This window comes from Trichechus manatus, unplaced genomic scaffold, assembly GCF_000243295.1.
Source record: "Trichechus manatus latirostris isolate Lorelei unplaced genomic scaffold, TriManLat1.0 scaffold00042, whole genome shotgun sequence".
Taxonomy (NCBI): Eukaryota; Metazoa; Chordata; class Mammalia; order Sirenia; family Trichechidae; genus Trichechus; species Trichechus manatus.
Genome location: NW_004443978.1, coordinates 4,352,562 through 4,380,479, shown reverse-complemented (window position 1 = coordinate 4,380,479; position 27,918 = coordinate 4,352,562).

The window sequence follows — 27,918 nt, the reverse complement described above, 5'->3', positions numbered from 1 at the left end:
GATTGTTGATCTAAGAAGAATGAAATCCTTGACAACTTCAATTTTTTTGCCATTTATCATGATATTGCTTGTTGCTTATTGGTCCAGTTATAAGGATTTTTCTTTTCTTTATGTTCATGTGTAATCCATATTGAAGGCTATAGTCTTTTACAGTAAGTGCCTCAAGTCATCTTCATTTTCAGCAAGCAAGGTTGTGTCATCTATATATCTCAGGTTGTTAATGAGTCTTCCGCCAATCCTGATGCCACGTTCTTCTTCGTATAGCCCAGCTTCTCAGATTACTTATTAGCTTATAAATTGAGTAAGTGAGGTGAAAGAATACAACCCTGCCACACACCTTTTCCAATTTTAAACCACTCAGTATCCCCTTGTTCTGTTTGAATGACTGCCTCTTGATCCATATACAGGTTAGGCATGAGTACAATTAAGTGTTCTGGAATTCCCATTCTTTGCAATATTATCTATAATTTGTTATGATCCACATAATCAAGCACCTTTGCATAGTTGATAAAACACAGGTAAACATATTTCTGGTATTCTCTGCTTTTGGCCAAGAGCCATCTGACATCAACGATGATATCCCTTGTTCCACATTGCTTCTGAATCCGGCCTGAACTTCTGGAAGTTCCCTGTTGATGTAGAGCTGCAGTCATTTTTGAATTATCTTCAGCAAAATGTTGCTAGCATGTGATGTTAATGATATTGTTGAATAATTTCTACATTCTGTTTGATTGTCTTTCTTTGGAATGGGCATGAATATGGATCTTTTCCAGTCAGTTGGCCAGGTAGCTGTCTTCTAAATATCTTGACATAGATAAGTAACCACTTCCAGCATTGCATCTCTTTGTTGAAGCATCTCAATGGGTATTCCATCAATTTCTGGAGCCTTTATTTGTCACGAATGGCTACAGTGCAGTTTGTACTTCTTCTTTTAGTACCAGTGGTTCTAGACCATATGCTACCTTCTGAAATGGTTGAACAGTGACCAGTTATTTTTGGTACAGTGATTCTGTATATTCCTTCCATCTTTTTTTAATTCTTTCTGACTCATTCAATTTTTTGCCCTTGTTGTTGTTGTTAGGTGCTGTCAAGTCAGTTATGACTCATAACGACCCTGTGTACAACAGAACAAAACACTGCCCAATCCTGTGCCACCCTAACCATCTTTGCTCTGTTTGAGCCCATTGTTGTAGCCACTGTATCAATCCATCTTGTTGAGGGTCTTCTTCTTTTTTGCTGACCCTCTACTTTGCCAATCATGATGTCCTTCTCCAGAGACTGGTCCCTCCTGATATCCAAAGTACTTGAGATGAAGTCTCACCATCCTTGATTCTAAGGAGCATTCTGGCTGTACTTCTTCCAAGGTAGATTTGTTTGTTCTTTTGGTAGTTCATGGTATATTTGATATTCTTTGCCAATACAATAATTCAAAGGCATCAATTCTTTGGTCTTCTTTAGTCATTGTCCAGATTTCACATGCATATGCAGCGATTGAAAACACCGTAGTTTGGGTCAGGCGCACCTTAGCCCATAAAGTGACATCTTTGCTTTATAACACTTTAAAGAGATCTTTTGCAGCAGATTTGCCCAATACAATGAGTCTTTTGATTTCTTGACTACTGCTTCCATGGGCATTGATTGTTGATCCAAGTAAAATGAAATCCTTGACAGCTTCAATGCTTTCTCCATTTATCATGATGTTGCTTATTGATCCAGTTGTGAGGATTTTTGTTTTCTTTATGTTAAGGTGGAATCCATACTGAAGGCTGTGGTCTTTGATCTTTATCAGTTAGTGCTTTCAGTCTTCTTTGCTTTCAGCAAGCAAAGTTGAGTCATATCTATATCGCAGGTTGTTAATAGTCTTCCTCCAATCCTGATACACTGTTCTTCTTCTTATAGTCCAGCTTCTCAGATTATTTGCTCAGCATACAGTTTGAATAAGTATGGTGAAAAGATGTAACCCTGACACACCTTTCCTGATTTTAAACCAGTCAGTATCTCCTTCTTCTGTTCAAAGACTGCCTCTTGGTCATAGAATGCTTTTTGCCCATAGAATCCTTCAGTATTGCAACCTGAGGCTTCAATTTTCTCTTTAGTTCTTTCAGCTTGAGAAACGCTGATTGTGTTCTTCCCTTTTGGTTTTCTAACTCCAGGTCTCTGCACATTTCATTATAATACTTGACTTTGTCTCCTCAAGATGCCCTTTTAAATTTTCTGTTCAACTCTTTTATTTCATCATTTTTTGTGTCTGCTTTAGCTACTCTATGCTTAAGAGCAAGTTTCAGAGTCTCTTCTGACATACATTTTGGTCTTTTTTTTTCTGTCTTTTAATGACCTTTTACTTTCTTAGCCATCTGTGGTGAGGATAATTCTTGAATTGCTGTTAGACTGGAAAACAAAATGAACTGAGACATTTGTTTCTATGTGTGGGTCTTAAGCCCACACTTCAGTTCTGCTGTTTTCTGGTGGTTTGACAACTCTATTATCTTTCCCAAAAACATGGGTTTGAGAAATTGGCAGGCCCTACAAATCAAAAATTATATATTTATCTTATAACACTATCTTCTTGTTGTTGCTTGCTCAAAGCACAGTCCTACCTCAAGACCTTTACCTTTGATATGTCTACTGTCTGGAATGCCATCCTCCTAGCTCTTCACTAGGTTGGTGAATTTTCACTCTCTGGGTCTCAGATGCATTGCACTTACAGAGGCCTTCTCCAACTATTTTATCCAGTATGTCCCTCCATTTCTCTCTATCTTATCACCATGTGTATTTTGTTCTTATCATTCATCTGTAGTACGTGATTTGTAATTACTTTATTTACTTATTTGTGCACATGCGTATTTACTGTTTTCTCAGAATAGAATGTGAGCTCTCCAAAATCAGAGGTCTTGTCTCAGTGCCGGGCTCATAGCATTAGCTCAGTAAATACTTATTGAATCATTGAATGCATCCAGACTTTCAGAAATGATTCCTTGTTTTACATCAACATCACAAAGCATTTTTCCTCCTGTAAGTGGCTATTAATTTTGCCATCTATATCTAGAATGGAGGCCTGGTGGCATAGTGGTTAAGAGCTGGGCTGCAGACTGAAAGGTTGGCAGTTTGAATCCACCAACTGCTCCTTGGAAACATATAGGGTAGTTCTACTTTGTCCTATAAGGTTGCTATGAGTCGGAATTGACTCGACAGCAACTGGTTTGATTTTTTTTGTTTTTTTTTCAAACCTTAAATAATGTGTAATTGTGATGTCTTTGTTAAAATTCTACATTTAAATTTCAGGTACCCTTTTCTTTATATAGAAACCCTGGTGATATAGTGGTTAAGAGCTATGGCTGCTAACCAAAACGTCGGCAGTTCAAATCCACTAGGTGCTCCTTGGAAACCATATTGGGAAATTCTACTCTGTCCTTTAGGGTTGCTATGAGTCAGAATCAACTTGACAGCAACGGGTTTGGGTTTCTTTTTTCTTTATATATGTTCTGATTATAGAAATTATACATTCAAGTTGTAAAAACAAAACATGATAATGCAGAAATGTAGAAAATGAAAGTTTTATAATTCTGTCTTCTAAAAATAGCTGTTTTGCTATGATCCTTCCAAATTAAATATGATAATACTATATAAACTAATAGTATCTTGCTGTTTTTTAACTTTATATATACAATAGACATATTTTCATATTAATATTTTATAGGTATTTTAAATTCTTTTTAATAATATTCCATTGTGTGAAATATATTATAATTTATTTAAACAATTTCATATTAGTAAGTGCTTAGCTTGTTGCCAGTGGGTTTTGGGGTATCTATAGAAAAGTGCAATAAATATACTCATACATACATTTGTATACTTTTCTGTAAGACAGATTCAGAAAAGCGGTATGTACAAGTATGTTAATATATGTTGTGAATTTATATTGTGAATAATTTAAAGAAAGAAAATTAATGTTGAGGAGTAGATGGAGAAAACTCTTACATGAAGGGCACAGATTGGGATTTTATTCTAGCCAATAAAATTATAATTATAATAATTATTAAGCAACACAGAAGAACATTTGTGGTCTGTTGTTAAAGGGCATAGCATTTAATAAAATTATATACATACTATGGTCGCAACTATTGAAAATTATGCATGCCTATAAATAATGCCTGGAGGAGAAAAGATTTTTAGAAGTTTAATTAATTAGGAAGGATAAATCAGAGTGATATTTTCTTCTTTCATTTTTATCACCCTTATTTTTATGGTAGCCAGAAATATAGTCTAATTTCAACCAGGAGCTGAAGTGAAGGTGTAACAGGAGTGGGTCCACGGATTTAAGAGGAAGGGATAAGTCAGTAAAGAGAAGGCAGTTCCATCCAGGTCTGAAGAAAAGATATCAGAGAGAGTAACTAAAGGCTGTTATGCATCATAGCTGGATGAAGGAGATCTCTGACTTCAAGGAGGGAGAGAAGGAAGATATTAAAGGGATAAGATCAATTATACTTTTCTCTGGAAGATTTACCATAAAGATCAATGTTATTTCTTTCCTAAAGTTTGAACAAATTCACATGTGAAATGGTGTGGGTCTGAGATGTTTTTCACAGAAAGGTTATTAATAATGAGTACAATTTCTTTAAAAGATATAAGACTACGTTCATCCACTGCTGGTAGGAATGCAAAATGGTACAGCCATTGTGGAAAACAGTCTGGCAGTTCCTCAAAAAACTAGAGGTAGAGCTGCCACATGACTCAGCAATTCTACTCCTAGGTATACACCCTAGGGATCTAATAGAAGTGACAAGAACGGACATATGCATAACTATGTTCATGGCGGCAATATTAACAATAGCAAAAAGATGGAAACAACCTGAGTTCCCATCAGCTGATGAATGGGTAAGTAAAATGTGGTACATACATACAATGAAATACAACTCAGCAATAAAGAAAAATGAGTTCCTGAAACAGCTTGGAACATGTATGAACCTGGAGGACATTATTTTGAGTGAAATAAGTCAATCACAAAATAAATAAATAAATATTGTATGTGCAGTGCGATGGATTGCTTTTATATGGCCTTTCTTGCAATAGTCTTGTAACTCCCACCAAAATGACTGAGTGTTGTTGTTAGGTTAATGGTCACGGGTGCAGTTGAGTCGGTTCCGACTCATAACGACCCTATGTATGATAGAAAAAAATGCTGTCCCGTCCTGCACCATCCTCACAATTGTTGTTATGCTTGAGCCTATTGTTGCAGCCACTGTGTCAATCCACCTTATTGAGAGTCTTCCACTTTTTGCTGACCCTCTAGTTTAACCAGCATTATGTCTGTCTCCAGGGACTGGTCCCTGCTGATAACATGTCCTAAGTATATAAGGTGAAGCCTTGCCACCCTCCCTTCTAAGGAACATTCTGGCTGTACTTTTCCCAAGACAGATTTGTTCACTTTTCTGGCAGACCATGGTATATTCAATATTCTTTGCCATCACCATCATTCAAAGAGATCAATTCTTCTTTGGTCTTCCTTATTCATTATCTATCTTTCACAAGCATATGCGGCAATTGAAATACTATGGCTTGGGTCACTCGCACCTTAGTCCTCAAAGTGACATCTTTACTTAACACTTTAAAGAGGTCTTTTGCAGCAGATTTTCCCACTGCAGTACATCGTTTGACTTCTTGACTGCTGCTTCCATGATTGTGGAGCCAAATAAAACAAAATCCTTTACAACTTTGATCTTTTCTCTGTTTATCACAATGTTGCTTATAGGTCCAGTTGTGACTGGGTGGGGCTATGCAAATGAGGTACTTGTAGCCCACCAAGGGGATTCGATAGCTTGCTAATAATGCAAATAAGGTGCATGGTACCCTTGTGGGGTAGGACCATGCAAATAAGGTATATGGAACCCTACCTAGGGGATTGATCAGTTTTGCCATCCTGCCAGGCTTAAAATAAGCCATCCTGTAGGAGGACTGGTGGGGGGGCAGGACTGCACTACCAACAAAGAAAGGAAGTCCAGGAGCAGAGCATGTCCTTTGGATCCAGGGTCCCTGTGCTGAGAACCTCTTAGACCCTGGAGACAGAGAGCTGTAACACCTAAGATGGCGCAAGGCAAGCACAGCAAGCACTGGCAGAGGCAGCAGAACCAGGAGACTGGCAAGAGTTGACCTGGTGGGCTTCCTGGCCCACCAATCCAGAAAGCTGAGTGCCTTCAGGCAGGAGGCTTCCTGGAAAACTGAAGTGGCTCTGGTAATTTGGTGGAGCTAAGCTGGCAGCTGACCCACAGAGCCATAGAGCTGAGCACCTTCAGGCAGGAGGCTTGCTGGCAGAGTGAGGTGTCTCTGGGCACTTGTTGGTGGAACTAAGCTTGCTGACCCAAGGAGCCAGAGAGCTGAGCATCTTCAGGCCAAGGCTTACTGGTGTAGTGGTGTGGCTCTAGGCACTTATTGGTGGAGTTAAGTGCTTTATAACACTTGCTGGAGCAGGGTAGAGACCAGGCTGGCCAAAGATGCTGAGGGGTCAAGGGCCAGAGAGAGGCCTGCCTGTGGGCATGGCTGAGAAGAGGCTATACTGATAGAAGAACTGTATCCTGAGTTGTTTCTGATCCTAAATTATAACCTGTTACTTCCCTAGTAAACCTCATAACTATAAGTATGATTTGTGAGTTCTATGTGGCCATTGCAATGAATTCTCAAACCTAGCAGAGAAGTAGAGAGTGCTGTGGAAGACACAGCTGTGTGTCAGAATTGATAAAAAGGTTGAAGAGTGGAGGTATGTCTAATCTACACCTCATAACAATCAGCCTTGAGCTGCTGATGTTGATGGTGATTCTGAGGAGGTCAGACAACATCTCCACCACACTATTTTTACAGTATGTCTTCACTTTTATGAAATGATGTGGACAGGTAAATATACAGAAACTAATGTTCACTAAAGGTTACCCGGGAATGGGGAGGGGGGGACTGATGCTCTAGATAGTAGACACTTGTTATTTTTCGTGATGGGAAAGGTAACACCAAATGAGGGTGAAGTATACACAGCTCAATGAAGGTAAACAATGTCACTAAAATGTACAGAAGAAATAAAGATCTGCTGGTAATTGCTATGGCATACATAATTTTGAAACAACAGCAAAAGCAACTTAAAAATACATGTGCTGGTATATATGTATGCATGTAGGCATATATGGATATAGATATGTATATGAGAGTATATATAGGTGTATGCATATGCATCTATGTTACTATACGTACATATATTCGTATATATAACAAAGCATATAGGAGGGCACAGTTACGGATACTTCTTAGCCATAATCAAACACCTCACAGGACTGGTTTTCTGGATTTGAAAGCTTAGGACCATAATCTCATGGAACATCTAGGTCAATTGGCATAATATAGTTCATAAAGTTATGTTCTACATCCTAGTTTGATGAGTAATGTTTGGAGTCTTAAAAGCTTGTGAGTGTCCATCTAAGATACAACTATTGGTCTCTAGTTTTCTGAAGCAAAAGAGAAAGAAGGAAACCAAAGACACAAAAACAAAATTAGTCTACAGGACGAATAGACTACACGAACCACAGCCTCATCTACCCTGAGATCAAAAGGACTAGATGGTACCCAGGTACATTATCAACTGTTCTGATCAGGGTCACAATAGATAGACCCTGATAGAATGAGAACAAATTGTGGAACAGAACCTCAAATTCCTAAAAATAAAACAAAACAAAACAAAAACAAACTTACTGGACTGGTGGAGTCTGGAGGACTCCCTGAGATTATTGTCCTGAGATACTCTTCAGACCTTGAATTGAACTTAACCCCTGAGGTCACCTTGTAGCTAAATAACCGATTGGCTAACAAAATAATGAATATCACCTATAATACTGTGTTCCTTTAAAAAATCACCTATGTGAGATCAAACGATCAACAATTACTCTGAAACAAAGATGAGAATGTAAGGGGGCAGGGAAACTAGATTGATGGAAATGGAACAACCAGAATAGAAACAATGAGAATGTTCACATATTGTGAAGAATGTAACCAATGCCCCTGAAAAATTTGTGTATAAATTGTTAAATGGGAACCTAAACTGCTGTGTAAAACTTCACCAAAAACACAATAAAATGTTATTAAAAATACACATACTCAAATTTTCTATTACTTCTTGTATCGGTTTTTTACGTTACACTTTTCAAGGAATTTGTTGATTTCATGTAAATTGCCAATATATTGGTGAAAGTTGTTTTATAATTTTTTAAATGTCTACAGGATCTGCAGTCAATGTTATTTCTAACATTGGATTTTATTTTCCCCTTTCTTTTAATTCTGGTCAGTATTCCTAGGGATTTATCAATTTTATTTGTCTATTTAAACAATCAACTTTTGGCTTTGTTTCTTTCTTTGAAATCTGTTTTTAAGAACCCACAGCTCTTAAGCACCTTCCCTCACACAATTACCCTGTCTATCTTTGCAGGACTATGGCAAGAAGGAAAGGGAAGAAAATGTTTCAAAAGAAGAACCAGAAGAAAAAGGTCAAACTCAGTTAGAGACATACACCCCATTTCCCTGCAGAAGACAAAACAAAAGCAACTACTTCATCTTAGTTGCATAATACACATAAGGAAGACGATTTAACCTTGAGCCTAGTTAAATTATAAAATTTTAACTGTCTCTCTGGTTCTCTGGGCCTTTCTTTCGCTGCTAGACATTTAGATCAATGCTTCCCAAACTTTTCACAAGTTCCTTTCTACAAGGGGGTGTATGTAGAAAAGATGGAAATTCAAAGTAGCTTATCGCAAGTTTCAACATTCTTTGCAGTTTCATTAGTGAGGTGGGTAAGGATATGAACCCTGGAGTCATTTTTCCTGGCTTGGTCCATACTTACTAACGTGACACTGGAGGGGATGCTTGCTCAAGTTTGGGGAGTAAGGACATGGATAATATTGTTGTGCCCAAATTCTTCTTTAGTTTTACTCTAAACCCTTTAGATGTTTCAGAGACTCATAGTTTCCCGTTCTCAGAGATAATGCTATCATTCATTTTAATAAAGCTTAAAGATGGTGCAGGCCAAAAAAAAAAAAATATATTGGTACAGGACCAACAGTTCACATATTTATACATACCAGTCTAATCTCTTGGTGTGCAGGTGACCAGACATAATTTCAAGTCTTGTTTGAAACTTTCACCTGTTTTAAAGACCATAAAATAGTTAGGAAATTGCTACTCAATAAATCATTCACTTTTCATAGGATATTTGGCCAATAAAATCTTATTTGATAAATACACTTAAGGCAACATTTCTCCAAGCTGGTTTCAAGAAAAAGGCACACTGTGAGATGTTGTGGAGAGGGGGAAAAGAAAAAAAGATTTTTATGGCCAGATACATTTCTGAAACACAGTTCTCATTACCCACCTTGGGAATTCTCATCAAACTTTAGTGTATCCATCTCTTAAGAATTGTGCATAAAAATTAAAAAAAAAAAATAACATTGGAATCTGGGTTCCCCAGAAGCAAACCCAGAAACAAGGCTTTATTTGTTGCAAGTAATTACTTGGGAGGCAAGTTCAGGAAACGCTGTTAGGGAGTGGTGAGTGAGGCAGGGAAGGGAAGGAGACAACAGAATATGTGTTATTGAGCAGGCTACCACTGAGGACAACTGAGGCTCAATTCAGTTGGGGACCTGTGGGAGACAGTGTAGAAAACACCTCAGTAGGCAAGGAAGGTGTAGTGGCTGGTTCCCCTTTCAGTCCATCATTGATTCCCTGGCTCTCCAGCAGACCCTGTGCAAGTTGGGAGAAAGCCCCAGGCAGGGAGGCGCAGGGTCTTGTAATAGGATGTCACCAGCATGTAGTGGACAAATGGGTCTGAGGGGGCTTGGGTAGAGCACCTTCAGCTCTGTTGCACTCAACATTTCTCATATTTGACCATACAGTGCCTTTTCCCTCCTTTGCCTGCATGCGTTTCCTGGGACTGCCATAACAAAGTACCACAAACTGAGTGACTTGAAACAACAGAAATGTATTGTGTCACAGTTCTGGAGGCTAGATGTCCAAATTTAGAGTGTCAGCTGGGCTATGCTGTCTCTGAAGACTCTAAGGGAGGATTTTTTCTTTTCTCTCCCAGCTTCTGGTAGCCCCAGGTGTTCCTTGGTTTTGTGGCTACATCACTCCAACATCTGCCTCCATCTTCACATGGCCATCTTCCCTGCCTTTCTGTTCTTTTTTATAAGGACACCACTCAGATTGGATAAAGACCCACCCTACTCCAGTGTGACTTCGTGTTAACTGGTAACACCTTCAAAAGCCCTTTTTTCAAACAAGGTCATGTCCACAGGTCCTAGGAGATAGGACTTCAACATATCTTTTTGGAGGACACAATTCAATCCATAATACTATGCTATGATTTTGTTTTTTCTTCTTAATAGCTAGTAACATTGCATTGAACTAACATTTGGTGCAATATACTTAGGAACATTATAGGTTTAGTTTTTTCCCCTACCTTTTCTCTTTCCAGATCTATATCATGACCAGGATGAAGAATCTGTAAGATTTACTTTCATGAAAGAATATCCTATGGGAAAGAACAAACTTATAAATTGTCACCAGTGTCTTGCTGTTTGGAACTCAGGTCAAAATGCTGCCCTTGGGAATGTAAAATAGTACAGCCATTTTGGAAATCGATATGGCACGTCCTTAAAAAGCTAGAAATAGAAATACCATACAATTCAGCTAACCCACTCCTAGGAATACATCCGAGAGAAATAAGAGCTGTCACACGAATAGACATAGCACACTCATGTTCACTGTAGCATTATTCACAATAGCAAAAAGATGCAAACAACCTAAGTGCCCAACAACAGATGAACGGATAAACAAACTGTGGTACATATACACAATAGAATACTATGCAAAAATAAAGAAGAATGATGAATTCGCAAAACACCTCACAACATGGATGAAGTTAGAGGGCATTATGCTGAGTGAAACAAATCAATCACAAAAAGACAAATACTGTATGAGTCCACCATTATAAAAACTCTTGAAAAAGTTTACAAACAGAAAGAAACAATCTTTGATGGTTAAAAGGGAAGGGAGGAGTGGGGAGGGAAAAACACTAAGTAGACAATAGGTAAGTGGTACTTTGGTGAAGGGTAAGACAGTACACAATACTGGGGAAGTCAGCACAACTTGACCAAGGCAAGGTCATGGAAGCTTCATAGACACATCCAAACTCCCTGAGGGACCAAGTTACTGGGCTGAAGGCCGGAGACCATGGTCTCAGGGGATTTCTAGCTTAATTGGCATAGTATAGTTTATAAAGAAAATGTTTTACATCCTACTTTGGTGAGTAGCATCTAGGGTCTTAAAAGCTTGTGACCGGCCATCTAAGATACACCACTGATCCCACTCCATCAGTAGCAAGGGAGAATGAAGAAAACCAAAGACACAAGGGAAAGATTAGTCCAAAGGACTAATGGATCACAACTGCCACAGCCTCCACCAGACTGAGTCCAGCACAGCTAGATGGTGCCCGGCTACCACCACTGACTACTCTGACAGGAATCACAATAGAGGGTCCCAGACAGAGCTGGAAAACAAGGTAGAACAAAATTCTTAACCACAAAAAAAGACTAAGCTTACTTGTCTGACAGAGACTGGAGAAACTCCCAGAGTATGGCCCCCAGACACTCTTTTAACTCAGTAATGAAGTCACTCCTGAGGTTCACCCTTCAGCCAAAGATTAGACAGGCCCATGAAACAAAACAAGACTAAATGGGCATACTATCCCAGGGGCAAGGACAAGAAGGCGGGAGAGGACAGGAAAACTGGTAATGGGGAAGCAAAGATCAAGAAGGAGAGAGTGTTGACATGTTGTGGTGTTGGCAAACAATGTCACAAAACAATATGTGTATTAATTGTTTATTAAGAAACTAATTTGCTCTGTAAAACTTCATCTAAAGTAAATTTTTAAAAAAAGGAAAAAAAAATGCTGCCCTTGGAATATGTCCTCTATGCCACTGCCTGTTCCAATTACTATGTGGTGTAAGAAGCCACCCCCAAACTTAGTAGCTTAAAACTATGACATAAATTAAACAGCTCACAGGTTCTGTCAGGGGTTCAGACAGCACTGTGAAACTGGCTTGTCCTCCCCCAGCAATGCCTGGGGTCTCAGATGGAAAGCTCAGGGCCGGGACTGGGATCTGAAGGCTCCTTACTCACAGCGCTGGTACTTGGACGGGGATGATGCACACAGCTAGGGGCTGGGATGGCAGGGGCTCCTTGGTGTGCTGCCTCCACATGGCCTCTCCAGCAAGGCAGCCTCAGGTAGGCAGACTTCTTACGTGGCAGCTCAGGGCTCTGAAGGTGCAGGTCCTGAAAGAGAATGAGCTAGATGGAAACATGTCACCTTTTGTGACCTAGCCCCAGAAGTTACATGACACCACTTTTGCCACAATCTCTCAGTCCAGACAGCTACATAGGTGTGCCCAGGGCTTGGGGAGAGTGTGTAGGCCCACCCCTCACAAAGCAGCAGAAGAGTCTCATTTAAGAGTATCATGTGAGGTGGATGAAGCTGTGTCTGGAAAAGGCAGCCCATGGCATTGCCACACTCTCACCGGGATGGGGGATGCACCTCTCACCCTGATGGACACTGCCCCACCTCTGTGTCCCCATGCCTTAGTAGACTCTATACAGCACAGCAAGAAGACAATCCCACACTGCTCCCTGAGGCCTCAGACATATCTTATTCATTGCTTCATCTCCAGAGATAGTATAATGCTGCTCACAGCAGGTACTCAGTAAACGTCTTTTGAATGAATCAATACATTGCCCAACACTCTGTTATAAGTGTACCTGTCTTAGTCCTCTAGTGCTGCTATAACAGAAATACCACAAGTGGATGGCTTTAACAAACAGAAGTGTATTCTCTCACAGTCTAGGAGGTTAGAAGTCTGAATTCCGGGTGCCAGCTCCAGGGGAAGTCTTTCTCTCTCTGTCGGCTCTGAGGGAAGGTCCTTGTCATCAATCTCTCTGGGTCGAGAAGCTTCTCAGCCCACGGACCCTGGGTATAAAGAACGGATCCCCACTCCTGGTTCTTCATTCTTGGTGGTAGAAGGTCCCTTTCCTCTCTGCTCAATTCTCTTTCATATCTCAAAAGAGATTGACTCAAAATACAGCCTAATTCTGTAGATTGAGTCCTCCCTCATTAACATAACTGCCTCTAATCTTGCCTCATTAATATCATAGCCAGAGGATTTACAACACACAGGAAAATCACATCAGATGACAAAATGGTGGACAACCACACAATACTGGGAATCATGGCCTAGCCAAGTTGACACAAATTTTTTGGGGGAAACAATTCAATCCATAACAGCACCTATTAAGAGACAAAACAAAAATGATGGGGCCTCATGGGAGTTGGTCGGGGAGGTGATGTCATCAGTGTCACGGTGGTGGGACCCGCCCACCTTACCTCTTCTATTCCTCATAACATCCCTACAAAGCTGGGACTGTGACTAGCCCTGTGTCTCAGATGGACTGAGAGTCTGAATACCACGCCAAAAGCGTACAGGTGGTGAGCGGAGGTGAGCCCAAGTTTGTCTGCAGAAAGGTCTAAGGCGTACCATCACCAGCCTGTCTGCCTGTAAAAGGATGAAAAATCAGAGACCCCTGAAATTTTATTTAACCACCCTGCCCTCTGATCTCCTTCAGATGAAGGCTACAGAGCTGGAGAGGAAGCTGTTTGATCCTTCCCCTCACTCCAGGACTGGGTTTAAAACTCCCACCCTGTGAAACCTACTGCTTCCATAAGGCTTCTTCAAAGGCCACAGATTGGCAAGTTTTAACTATTCGGTTTAACATTTGGGAACTTTGTTTCATTTCAGTATGTTTTGCCTGGACTGTGAATTCATTTCCCTGGAGGTTGAAGGTGCCAGGAATGGAACCGGCTAGTGCTAGTTCTGTGCTCTTTGCCTCCCACGCCACAGCCAAGTCCACGGATGAAGAGTGTGCCCCCTCTGTCATTTACCTTTCCAAATTCTTTAGTGAGGTGGGCTGGGACCAGGAGGTGGAAACCCAGGCATGTTTCTCTCATCGAAGTTTCTGATGAGCGCCCCCCGCAGAGACCCGTGCCCACAAAGGTCACTGCTCCTCACCTTCACCAGTTGGGGCCAAGTCCTGCCACGGCTTCGCAGCCCTCTAGGGGACAGCTGCTTTCCAATGCTCCCCTGGTGGTGAGGGCGCATGCCACCCCCACCAAGTGAGCTGGCCTGGGAGCCCTAGTAGATGTCAGAGCACCCTACTGCTTGTTTCCTGGCCCGGAGCCCATCTTCCCCAGCAAGCAACTACTACTTTTTTAAGATTGAAGGATTTTTATAAGCTTTAAGAATTTTATAATTTTAGATAAAGTAGGGTCAAGCATTAACAATTCAACTTAATATTTTCAAGAGAATCCACACACTTTGCCCATAAATTGTGGAACAAGGTAGCTACAGATGCCAGCATAACTGGGCCACACAGAGCTCTCTCTGAAATCTTTCTCCGTGGTGAGCCGTGGAAAATATTTGCTGCCACAGCCTGGGCCAATGACAAACACTCACACGCAGGAACAGCCATGGTCAGCATGATGCGACCTTACCGGCTGGCCGGCCTGGGCGTCTATGGGGTGTTTACCTGACAGTGAGTCTAGGAGGCCACAGGCCACGCTGAGTCTCTCAAAGAGGAAGTGTGCCCGGCTATTTTAATCCCGAGGTCTGGACATGGTGTCCACTGCCTACTGCTCATCAGGACGAGCAGGGCTCACCTAAAGAGGGAACACGTCCAACGAAATCCCGTCACACTTCAAGAGCTGCTTCCAGACTGAGAAAAACAGGGGGCAAAAGGGCCTCACATGTGCCCGCCGTAAATGGTGCACTCAGTTATTCAGGGAGAGGCAGCCTGCATGTTCTTGTCACTGCTGGAGCAGTCTCAAGAGATAGTCTGGCTTGTGCACACATGTAACCATGCCACACAATCACATGCAATGTGCACACATTCATACCTACACACATTCGTGCACATATGCAGAAATCCACACACATGCACACACTCACACAAATATACAAATTCACACACATACACAAATGTGAACACATTCACACACATGCACACAAATCTAAACACACAAATATACACACATTGTTCACATACACAGAAATATGCATACTCTCACACATGCACACACTCACACAGGCACACTCACCAACACAGGCACACATACAGACTCGCACTCAACTCCCAGACTCATACACACTCTCACGCAAACTATCACACGCGTACACACATGCTCACATATACTCACTCACACACCCCACACACACTTGCATAGGCATTCATATTCACATTCTCTTACACACAATCACACACTCACACATATGCATACACTCTCACACACCTAATCTTCCAAGCACACATACACACACTCATTCACATGCACACTCATAATCATGGATTCAGCACACACACTCCACATGCATTCACACGTGTACAGCTCACACTCAGACACATGAGTGCTGTGTCTCTGATTCTTCTGGACATGTGTCAAACATGCAGAAACATTTTCAGAAAGCACTGTCATCTCCAGCTCTGGGGACACTCTCTCCCCTGGACCCCTAGCTTCCATTTGGCTGCCACTGTGTGCCCCCGACACCTGTAGGAGTTTGGATCAGGAGAGGTTTGCTACTTTCCTCCCTCCACCATCCCCAGCGTGAAGGGCAGTTTACATAGAAGCCTGGTTATTCTGGACAGTGAGAGTTAGAACCCAGGGATTCAGAGAAGAATGCCTCTGTGGCATTATTAAGGCTGACTGAGAGCTGTGGGTGAAGTTCCCTTGTTTAGTTCAATCTTCATGGCCAGGTTCATAGACTCTTAGACGTTAATGAGCAATTTGCATTTTCTGGTTTGATTACCAGTATTTTGTCAGCTGAAGTTTTTTTAATGCAAACCGGTCACCTCTCTGCATCCTTCCATATTTTCCAGGTGTGTTCATGCAGTGTCTACAAGGATGTAATATGAAACAACTTTTTGAATGAATCACCGGCTTTTCTTTAACCTCAAGTTGTCTTGAAAAAAATGGAACTCAAATAAATAATGCACAGCTGACACCAGAGAGGTCTGGTCACCCATGCTTTGACATTGCTTTGGAAAAAGGTGGTGAGTCAGGTAGCTTGTCCTGTGTTACTTAGAAAAATTATGTACCTGGGACATTTAAATTATTTTCATTGCACAGAATTTATAGCAATGTTTATGAAAATAAAAAAGAGAAATACCTATTTTTCAGCCAATCAAATGGTTGTAATGTTTCAGTCCTTACTCATATGACCATATAATAAGGTAACCAGAGTTTTATAAATGCCTTGCATTAGAGTTCTTCTCTGGATCCCTGGGTTCTAACTCGCTCTCCAGAATAACCAGCCTTCTATGGAAACACTGATGTCATTGAAACAGCTACTAATGCTGGAAAGGGGGAGGCTACACAAGAATCATAGTCTTCTTAAGACCCAATAACACTACTGTCTTGTTGAATTGTCCCTCACTTGGCTTTTCAGAGTCTCAGTCTCCGCATCTGTAAAGTGACTTGGCCAAGGCCACAGAGCTAGTAAATGGCAGCTTGGAACCCAGAATTTTGATGCCAAGTTCTGTCTGAGCCTCAGGGAGAGCAGTTCGAAGCAGCTCCTGGAAGGACCCTGAGGGCACCAGCAGGCTGATTCCGTGAGCACCTCTTAGCTCTCAGCCCAGGCCCAGCCGGGGCAGCCTTGTGCACTTGTTCAGTTGCCCAAGTAGACTCCCACAGAGAGGCAGACCCTGGGGGCCAGTTCCCAGCTGGCCATCAGCACCACTTTGTGAGTCTGGGTGAAAGAGGGTTTTCTCCAAGGTCCAGTCCCTCAGAGGACACACACACACCCCCCAATAACTGAGAGACCATACAGATGTGCCCCGATGCCTTAAAGACAGAGTCATGAATGAAGTACTTATTAAATTAAGATCAGTCATAACAGAATATTTATTTCCTTTTTTTCTGTGTGATAGTTCTAACTTTACATATGGTTACTATATTTGGAGGAAAGAATGCAGTTTATTTCTTAAAGCATTAAATTGGAGGAAAAAGCATTTAGAAAATGTAAAAATGCATGTAAAAATTAACAACTAATTTATTCTCCTTCCCCCAAAAGGCAGCATGAAACAAATAATCTAATATTTAAGGAAATGCTGAGAGCAAAACTTTCGTAGCCTCCTCTCTGTTCTTCCAGTCTAGCCACCATTGGTTCTTTGAGTTTCTTCAGAAGAGAGAGAAAGGGGAGGAGAGAGAGGGACCACTTTCCACTGTCTTAGAAGTTGAGATGCAGAAAGTCAGGTCCTGTAGTAGAAGCAATTGGTGCTGCCTCCCCTACCCCAGGCCCCCATCTGTCCCTCACCAGCACACATTCTGAGAAGGGCACCTTTCATTTCTGCCATAGTAAATCCCTCCTCAGAGGTACACATGAAAAATTATGGATACCGGGGCACTATCCTCAGCAATTCTGATGTAATTGATTTGGGGTGGGGCCTGGACATGGGATTTTAAGAACCCTCCACCCTCCACTGAGCCATTGAGATCCAATTAGTAGAGGAAGGGGAAGGGCTCCTCATACCTATGGAGGGAGGGAGGGGAAGGAGTTCTTGTCCACACTTTGTAAGCTCAGCTCTCCTCCAAGCTCTTGAAGGAATCGGGACTTACAGCTAAATAAATTCTGGTCCCTAGTCAATAAGATCTCATGAAAGAAAACAAAACTATTTCCTGTGGAAACAAAAGACCATATACGCTGGTGATCAACAAGTAATCTTAAGTTCTCCCATGATTATTATTTTTTTAAATGGGTACCTATTAAGATCATAAAACTATCATCTAGCACAAGTGCTTATTGCCAGCTGCCTGGGGTGAAGCATTTCAAGTTCTCTATGGTTTTCTCCCACCATCTGTCTGTTAGTTTGTCATACTATGCAGGCTTACATGTTGCTTTGATGCTGAAAGCTATATTACTGGTATTTAAAATACCAGCAGGATCACAGGTTTTAGCAGAGCTAAAAAGACTAGGAAGAAAGACCTGGTGATCTACTTCTGAAAAATTAGCCAGTGTAAACCCTATGAGGTTCCTGGGTGGCACAAATGATTTGCACTGGGCTGCTAACAGAAAGGTTGGTGGTTCAAATTCACCCAGTGGTGCCGTGGGAAAAAGGCCTAGCAATCTGCATACATAAGATTACAGGCATTTGGGGTGGACTACCGTAACAGCAGAATATTGTCCAACTTGCTTGCTTTGGACATGTCATCAGGAGGGATCAATCACTAGGGGTGGACATCATGTTTGGTGAAGTAGAGAGCCAGCGAGGGCTAGGGAGACCCTCGGTGAGATAGATTGGCACAATTGTCTCAATGATGAACTTGAGCACGCCAGTGATTTTGATGATGATGCAGGATCGGGCAATGTTCTGTTGTGTTGTGCATAAGGTCGCCATGAGTCAGAGTCTACTGAACACAGCTATCAGTGTATCTATCTATCTATCCATCTGTGGTTGCTCTAAGGCCTTATTTTAAGCACCAGCAGAATGGGTCCATCCAACATCAGCAGAGAGTATGGCAGGATTTTATAGCACCTAAAGGCATACATTCAGAGTGAAAGAGCTTATTTTCCCTTCTTACAGTCTTTGCCACATGTGTTGACTGACCACAAAATGGAGTGTCATCGCTAGAGCTTAACCCATCTACTGGGAGGAGGAATGAAGGAACAGGAGCTCTAACTACAAAACTCTCTTTCTTCCCACCTAAGTCCGAAGGGTCACTTTTCATACCTGGACCTGGCATCTAGAGGCAATTACAAAATGAGGGAAAACCAAGTCAGACAAGGAAAGACAGTGCTTGAGGGATACTTAGGGTCATTCTTGGTTGAGTTTTCTCAGTATTCAATGGCTCAGTACTCAATACTCATTTTCAGTACTTATTGGCCAGACTTATGTCTGAAAATCACAGCAAAGTCAAGATTAGAGGAGACACTGGAAAGGGGAATTGGGTAATATCTTCTAGAACTTTCCAGCTAGCTGTTTGGAAAGTTCCCCTGGGACTAATTAGAGCAAATACAACTACAATATCAGTAATAGATAATTATGCTTTTTTAATACCTAACATTGCCAGGTACAGTGCAGAATGCTTTATTTTCATTATCTGATTTAATATTTGGATAAATATAGCAAGACAAGCAATATTATCTCTACTTTACAGATGAGGAAACAGAGGCTCAAAGAGGCTGTCATTTTGCTCAAGGTCACACAGCCATTATATGCCAGCTGTGGATTCCAACCCAAGTCTATTTGGTTCCAAGATGATATAACTGCCAACAAGAACTGTGAATGATTATTTCTTCATTAAAATATTTCCTGTTAGATATTCGCGCTGCCACTGATCCACCCAGCTCTTACCAACTGCACTACTCTAACAATTCATTTTGCACAGAAGTAATGGATGCATTGTCCCCAAACACACTTTGACCAGCACACTCTGCTATTCAAAATCCTCCCCAGTACATGGGGGATAAAGTCCCAGATTTATTATCCACAGGATCTTTACAATAATTCTCCAATAAAAACCGGCCAAGCAAGCATGTGCCCCTGACTCTGTGCCTTTGTTTCCCCTTCCCCCTCCTGAAATGACTCTCTTCTTCTTGTTACTTACTGGACTCCTGCCTGTTGTTCAGCCGTGGCTGTGTGGGGTAAAGGCAAGACCATGGACTTTGGAGTCAACCAGATCCCAGGTCATTTACTAGTTTTGCAATACTGGAGGAGGAACACAACCTTAGAAAATGGGACAACAGAGTTGTGAAGGTTAGATAATAAACATGAAGGTTTTCTGTTGTGATCCATAGGGATCAGTCTTGGAAGAAATACAACCATAATACTCCTTAGAAACAACTCGCTTACTTTGGACACGTGAACAGGAAAGACCAATCACTAGAAAATTGCATTAAGTTTGGTAAAGCAGTGGGCCAATGGAAATGAGGGAAACCCTCAATGAGATGAACTGGCACAATAGCCACAATGATGTATTCAGTCATACTAAGATCATGAAGCTGGCACAGGACTAGGCAACATTTCATTCTGTTATATTTAAGGTCACCATGAGTCTGGGCTGACTTGACCAAAACTAAACACAACAACAAACATAAAGGACCTAGAAGATGGTTGATGTTCAATAAACCAGTGTTTTTCAAGTTATGGGTCACATTTAAGTAGGTTGGGACCAGAACTGATTTTTTAAATGTAGACTTTGACTCCTTTCTTCAACACCTGGCTCAAGCTCTCTATGCTTGCCTCAGTTTACATGTTCTTCCTTAACCTCCCCCTCCCCTCAATCCTCTGAAACCCTGGTACCTCTTAGCTGGGATCTTACAGTATAATATTCCATTCTTCTCCAAAGGCATACTTTGCATATTTTCCCATCAAATGAACTTTAAATTATTGGGTACAGTTTAATAATAAGTTTTATCCTGTTTTGAACATTTGCCAGATACACATTCTGACCATTGATTCATCTGGACGGCAACTGGGGAATTCTATTGCAATTAGGATAAACTCTGGAAGATGGTGATGGATGATGCCGGGCTGTAGAGCTAAGAGAAGGCCCACCCTGCTGGGTGTTGTCACAACAAATCTGAAAGTGCAACATCTTCCACACCAGCCAGGAGTGAAAATCTGCCAGATACACACAACCCAGATTGAAAGTAGGATTGCTTATTTTGCTGCATTTTATACACAGGAACAATTTGTTAGTTAATACAAATAATAGGTTATGCCACAGTAGCAACTTCCCAGGCGGTGGGGCAGAAGATCCCTGGAGAGTGGCAGAATTATTCTGAAAATCCATAAGATTACCAAGCCTGGGCTGTGGGCTGACTAAACGCTGTGCCTCCCTACATAAGTTGTAGTTTATTGAACGGAAGATACCATCAGCTGTAAAATCTGCCATTATTTTACATACTGATGAGAAGAAAAAAAATACTGACATTTAAATTATAATTCCATGGCTAAAATGTCATCAGTTGTCAAAAACATGCCAATATTATAAGTGTCAAGGTGTAAAAAAAAAGCATGTCTAAAAATTGATGAAATATGCTATGTACTCTTTTTCAAGCTAAAGCAGACATCCTATTAAAGCAGATTAGTAAAATTCAAATTCATTTGAAAATGTTACAGAGTCCATGATAACATTTTCCTTTTTTCAACGGTTGCCAAAAATACAACTATTAAGTGCTTTTGACCTTAAAAGGGAAATTCATTCTGAAAAATGCTGAAAATGTTTGGTTCACTAGTGAAGGTTTCCCTGTCCCTCCCTCCATTCTGAGGTTCTTGTGACAAATCATTGACTCCTAGGGAGCAGATTAAGATTCTAAAGAGGGTCCCAGAGGAGCTGCTAATTAGAGACAATCAAGGAAATACCAGCTTTGTTAGGAAGAGTGGCTATGTTAGCTCTTACCATGTTATGCTCCAAAGTGAATATAACTTCCAGGAAATCACAGAATGTAGCAAAATATACTAAGAAATGAGATGCTTGGGGAAGTACAGAACAAATGACCTGGGTTGGCCAACATTACATTGCTTCCTGAAGCATAGTGCTCTGTCAGAGTCACACCCATTATCATATTCTAATCTCACAAATATGACACAAAGATCTATTTGGAGACTTCTGCTACAACACTATTCATATGCCAGAGGGACAACCAGAGAGTGTTTGCAAAGGTGGCCTGGAAAGAAAGGTGGCCCAGAAGTCTCTTGATCTTTGGGGTCACATGGATGCCTTTGGGAAATCGTATCAAATTCTTAACAACCATGATTTGTATTTTTACAACTTGGTTTTTGAGTTATGGATAACTGAATCTTAAATACTGAAATGCCTGATAAACAATGAAAGGCCAAATCATGGCAGATATCAGCAGTAACAAACATCTGATCGTAGCAGGGTCAGATAATTTGATGGAATTTTATAGAAGTCTTGGCAGCACAGATTTAGTGATGCTTATGATGGTGACTTTTAAATTTTCATTCTGGCTCTTTAAATGTAAAAAATTATATCTCTACATTTAGTCCATTGCCGTGCAAAAGCGCTCCTTCTTTCTTAGACTGACAGCCTCCCCAGGGATGTGCCCAGGAGGTAGCAGCATCCACATCTTCAGAATAGCTTCCTGACTCTTCCCACAAGACGGGGATCAGAACCCAAAGGATCTGGTCATGGATCCATGGTTCTCTTTACCAGATCCACTTCCGTTGTCCCTGTGCTGGACTAGAAAGGAAGATCAAGTTGGCTAGAGAGGTGGCTGCTGGTCCTTGCCCTTCCACTCACGATCAGTTATCTTTGGACAGGTCTCTCTAGACCTCATCTGAAAAGAGGGCAAGGGGAGCAGATATGTTATCTCTGCTTTTCTTTTCCATTCTAAACACTTGTTTCCATGGACTATTTCTCTGAAAGTCTTAATGGACTCCATAGACACACTCATCACTTTCATCCTGACATCCCAGAATGATTACACTCAGAATAATATGACTCAGGCCTCTTGACATCAGAGACACTAGGAGTTTCTGAAATTTGCCACAAAGATGATTTTACCTGGTTTTTTTAAAAAAATCTGCCAAAAAGACATGTAATACAACTATGGACGCTTTGAGCTGAAATTCTTGAAGGCAAAAAAGGCAGGGTTTTTTTTGCAGTTTTTTCCCCAGTTGCTGTCCAGATGAATCAATGGTCAGAAGGTATATCCGGCAAATGAAGCTAGATACAGATACACTTCAGACCACTTTGGGTAGACGTCATCAGGCCCAGCAAACCCCACGGCCCCATCCAGTGACAGCACTCACGGACTGTGTCTCGACTTCCAGATAGAGTGGAGTTTGCTGAACATGCCGCCACACCCGGACACTACAAAAAGGTGGCCACTGAGGGCCTGCTGCAAATACATCATGCACTGGGCACCACAAGGGTGAAATAAGAAGCATGAGGCCCTTGTTGTCCCAGGCGACTAGCCCAGGCTATTCTAACTGGGAGGTAGAGTTAACCCGTTTGATCAATTATAATATCAGGACGAAGGATTCCATTACTGCCCAGGGTTAGGAGTGAGAGAGACTGTAACCCCAGGAGCTAGAACCAAAAAAATCAAGGAAAGACTGCTCTTGTAATAGGCTAATATTTGTACTTTTCCTATTAACATGGAATCTGAAACCTAGCTGTTGGTAAAAGAAAAACATTACTTTCTCCATGATGGGCTCCTGGTATTTACAAGACAGTGTTTAAAACAAAACAAAGACTGCCCTCACTTTCCAGAAGTGGATAGTGTAACTATGAGGACATCTAAGGTGCTGGGCTAGGAGAATGCGCTCGGATGCAGAAGTCTGTGCATCTAGGCTGCGGGGTCCATTCTGGAGAGTGGAACCAGGGTGGCTTGCAGATGGCAGCTCTGTGACTGTCGCCTGAGATACTGAGGCTGAAGAGGTTTCCCCCCGCCCTGTCCTGAATCAGAGGTGCTGATGTGCTTCTCGACCAGCCAGTGAGCACTCGAGGAGGGGGTGCTGAGTGCTGTCACCAGCTCTACATCATGACTGTCCCCCAGATGCCACCACGAATCCCAGCTGCCTCTTTTCTCCATGAAGTTTTGTTGTTGTTACTGCTGTCAAATTGTTTCCAATTTATGATGACCCCATGTAAAACAGAAGAAAACATTGCCTGGTTCTGTACCATCTTCACAATCATTGATATGCTCAAGTCCATTGTTGCGGCTACTGTGTATTTTGAGTGCCTTCCAACACTTAGGGGGCCCATCTTGCAGCACTATATTAGGCAGTATACTGTTGTGATCCAGAGGGTTTTCACTGGTTAATTTTCAGAAGCAGATTGCCAGTCCTTTCTTCCTAGTCTGTCTTAGTCTGGAAGTTCCACTGAAACCTCCACCATAGCTGACCCTGCTGGTATTTGAAATATTGATGGCATAGCTTCCAGTATCATAGCAACACACAAGCCACCACAGTAAGGCAGACAGACAGACGGGAGTGCAGAAGTTGTCCTCCTTAGGAAACACTCATACCTCCATGCCAGGGCTGCCTTCTGTTCCTTTCTTATTCAAGGCATAAAATGCAGCCTGCTTATGGTGTTCATGATTTTGTTTTGTTTTACATAATCTGGGCAATTGCTCTAGTTTCTTCTCTGTTGTTGACAATTTCTAGACTGATTTTGAACAGGCTAAGTCATCCCTGCCTGTCACCACCAGTCACTGAGGAGTTGAGCCCTGTGCAAAGGAACTGCCTGAGACACAAATCCCTGTACCGACACATGAAGGTGCCGAGAAGCTTGGTCCGAGGCCGAGCACTAGGTCTCCTTGGAGAAGAAAGGCATTGCTCTCAGTGGGAACACTATTTGGTGTATGAACTGCCTTCTGACTTCGGTGCCTCAGGCAGACCTCTAATTTGTACCTTTTAGTAGGAGCCAGCATGACACATTATGGAGACCCCTGGCCGACAGCAGCCCCCTCCCCATAGGCCAGACCTGGCCCACCTTGTGTTTGCCTTGTCCCACACTGGTCTGCTTTGCCCAGAGCCAGGCTGCCCTCACAGTGGTGGCACAGAGCAACTTTCCACAGCTCCCAAAGGCACTGTGCTTCCCCACGTTATCACCTCATCAGCTCCCTGGGGTCCCGGGCAAACACAGCCTTCCAAGTCAAGGAAATAATGCTCCCTTGTGATGCAAAACTCCCGGGGTGACCAAGAGCGCTTCCTGGCTTCCCTTAGAGTGCAGCTGTCCGTGTGCTCCCTGCAGAGGCGGGAACGCTGGGCCACTGGCTCAGGTGGGCAAACAGTGGTGTGGAAGGGGAGACAGGCGAGGATGTGTATTCACCCCCGCAGGAAGCCCACGTCCCATGCTGCTCTGCAGGTGGGCCATCAGCTTTCCTCTCACTTCCTGGTGTCAGAGCCAGCCCTGGCAGGAGACCCGTCAGAGCTTCACACCTGGGCCCTGCTCCACAAGAAAGACTTACACTGACTCATGAGGAGTCTGGCTCAAGTCTGGCTTCTTCAAGGAAAGCATCTTTGTTCTTGGGGGGATTTTTGGGAGAGAGGAGGTCTAAGGGCTTTGTGACTATCCTAGCAGTGACCATGTCTCTTGACATCAGATGTATGTCCTACTTTCCTTAGTGACCATTTTAAGATATGTTTGAAGATTCTTGCCTTTAATCTTTCTCTCCTTCACTAGAGGTACTTCTTACAAACCAAACAAGGACTCTTCTACATCATACCACTTTCATTACAAGAACCTGCTGCAGCTGTCTACTATGCAAACATCAAATCGAAACAGATTTCCTTGATAACACCTATTCACCCTGCAGAACCCCCTAAACGTCACTTCTTCAGGAAAGTCTCCCCGACCAAAACAATGTCCAGTTCATCAAACCCTGCTTATACTTGCACATCACATGAGAAATGGATTTTGCCTGCTACTGTTTCCCCATCCTGAGTCACTGCTGGCCAGAGGAGGCCCTTTTCATATGAGCCCTGCTCTGCTCATTAAACTGTTTTTAACTACTCTCAGTAGGAAAATCTCCCTGCTGCCAGGTCACACAAGCATGCACTCATGTCCTCTCTGTGGTCCACACTCATGATCCCTAGCCCCTGATTTTTCACTCCAAAACACACACAGCTTACCTCTCCTTTAAAGCCCAACTTGTAGGTGGGGCCAAGATGGCAGAGTAGTCAGACGCTTCTGGGTGGCCCACCAGAACCTCAACAAAGACCCAAAAACACAAGTGAATCAATTATAGATGACAATCTAGGAGCCCTGAACATCTAAGGCAAAGCTGAGGAACCGGACTCAGTGGCAGGGGGAAGGAGAGACAGTTCAGAAGCAGCGAGAAGTTGCCAGACCTGACCTGGTGAGAGCCTGAGCCCTTCAGGCCTGAGAAGCTCATCAGTGAGCAGTGAGGCAGGCAAACAGCAGTGCTCGGGGGACGTTTTCTGCAACGGGAGAGACCCAGCTGCAGAGAGTCTACTCTGCCACCCAGAACCAGTGAGAAGCAGCCCTAGATCAGCAAAAGATAGGTACTTGCATACGGCCTACCGCGGGGATCAAAAACACCCTCCTTAGGGAAAAACCTCTCTCCCATTTACCTCCACAGTCCCTGCACTGCATTGGGTCCCAGGCTGGCTTCAGCAATTGCTAAGTCCCCTGGGCCGGAAGTAGGATCCGTCACATGCCTTGAGCCATTCTCCCAGCCTTGGAGAGTTAACAAATTAACAAACAGAGGAAAAAATAAACTGCCAGCTCTCCTAATCCAGGAAACCAGGGTAGGCACGGGTCCTTTGACTAGGCACAGGCATAAGCAATCCACAGTCTTTGAGTGACTTTCCCCCTGCAGAGACTGGTGTGGGCCCATTTCAACAGCATAGGCCCTCATTACCTCGGTACAACATGCTATATACCAGAAATCTGACTTGAACTGTTTCAGCTGTGAAGTGTCAGGTTCTTGACATCTGACACTTGCTCTGCCCATTAAGCAGGGTCTTCACCCTCCCACAACAGGGTCCTGAGGACTGGTGGCTCCACCCACACCACCTAGTCACCTGCAATAGGGGTCCAAGAATAAGAGGTGCCCCCCAGTCCTTACGGCCAACAGCACTGGGTGCTCATAGTCTAGCTGCAAAAACCACGCATCTACACGTTCTAGGGAACAGGGACATGCCTTCATCCTGGACACTCAGGGGTGGTCGTCACCCCCCTGCCTTGCACAGAGTATGTCCCCCATGCTGCAGCTGGATGCCTGTGCCTACACCAATCACCCATGCCTGTCTAGAAATGTAAGCCAGAGCCTACACCACACACTTGGTGGCTATCTACCTGGGCAACTGAGCTGAATCCATACAGGAGGAATGAGTGGACTCCTGAGTTCATACACCTAGTAACAGATCTAACCACCTGGTGACAGGACATTATAGATTCAAAGTTGCCAGTAGTTAAACTAGCTCATACGAGCAGCCTATTTGGGCATATCAAAACAAAACAAGAAGCTAGGACACAATAAGCAAACATAAAATAAATAAATATAAGAACTTATTGATGGCTCAGAGACAACAGTCAATATCAAATCACATAAAGAGGCAATCCATGATGGCTTCAGCAAGCTCCCAAAATAAAGAATAACTGGAGGCAGAATACAAAAGATTAATATACAGAACTCTTCAGGATATCAGGAAGGAAATTAATCAAAATGCAGAACACGCAATAGAGGAAATTAAAAAGATTAGAGAAGAGCATAATGACAAATTTAACAGGCTACAAGAATCCATACACAGACAGCAATCAGAAATCCAGAAGATTAACAATAAAATTTCAGAATTAGACAACTCAATAGAAAGTCATAGGAGCAAAATTGAGGCAATGGGAGTCAGAATGAGTGAGATTGAAGATAAAGCACTTGACACCAACTTATTTGAGGAAAAATCAGATAAAAGGATTTTAAAAAATGAAGAGCCCCGAAGAATTATGTGGGACTCTATCAAGAGGAATAACCTACGAGTGATTGGAGTACCAGAACAGGGTGGATAACAGAAAATGCAGAGAGAACTGTTGAAGATTGGTTGGCAGAAAACTTCCCCGATATCGTGAAAGATGACAAGATATCTATCCAAGATGCTCATCGAATCCTACATAAGGTAGATCCCAAAAGAAAGTCACCAAGACATATTATAATCAAACTTGCCAAAACAAAAATAGAGAATTTGTATATATATATATATATATTTTAATTGTACTTTAGATAAAGGTTTACAGAGCAAATAGTTGCTCATTAAACAGTCAGTCCACGTATTGTTTTATGACATTGGTTAACAACCCCA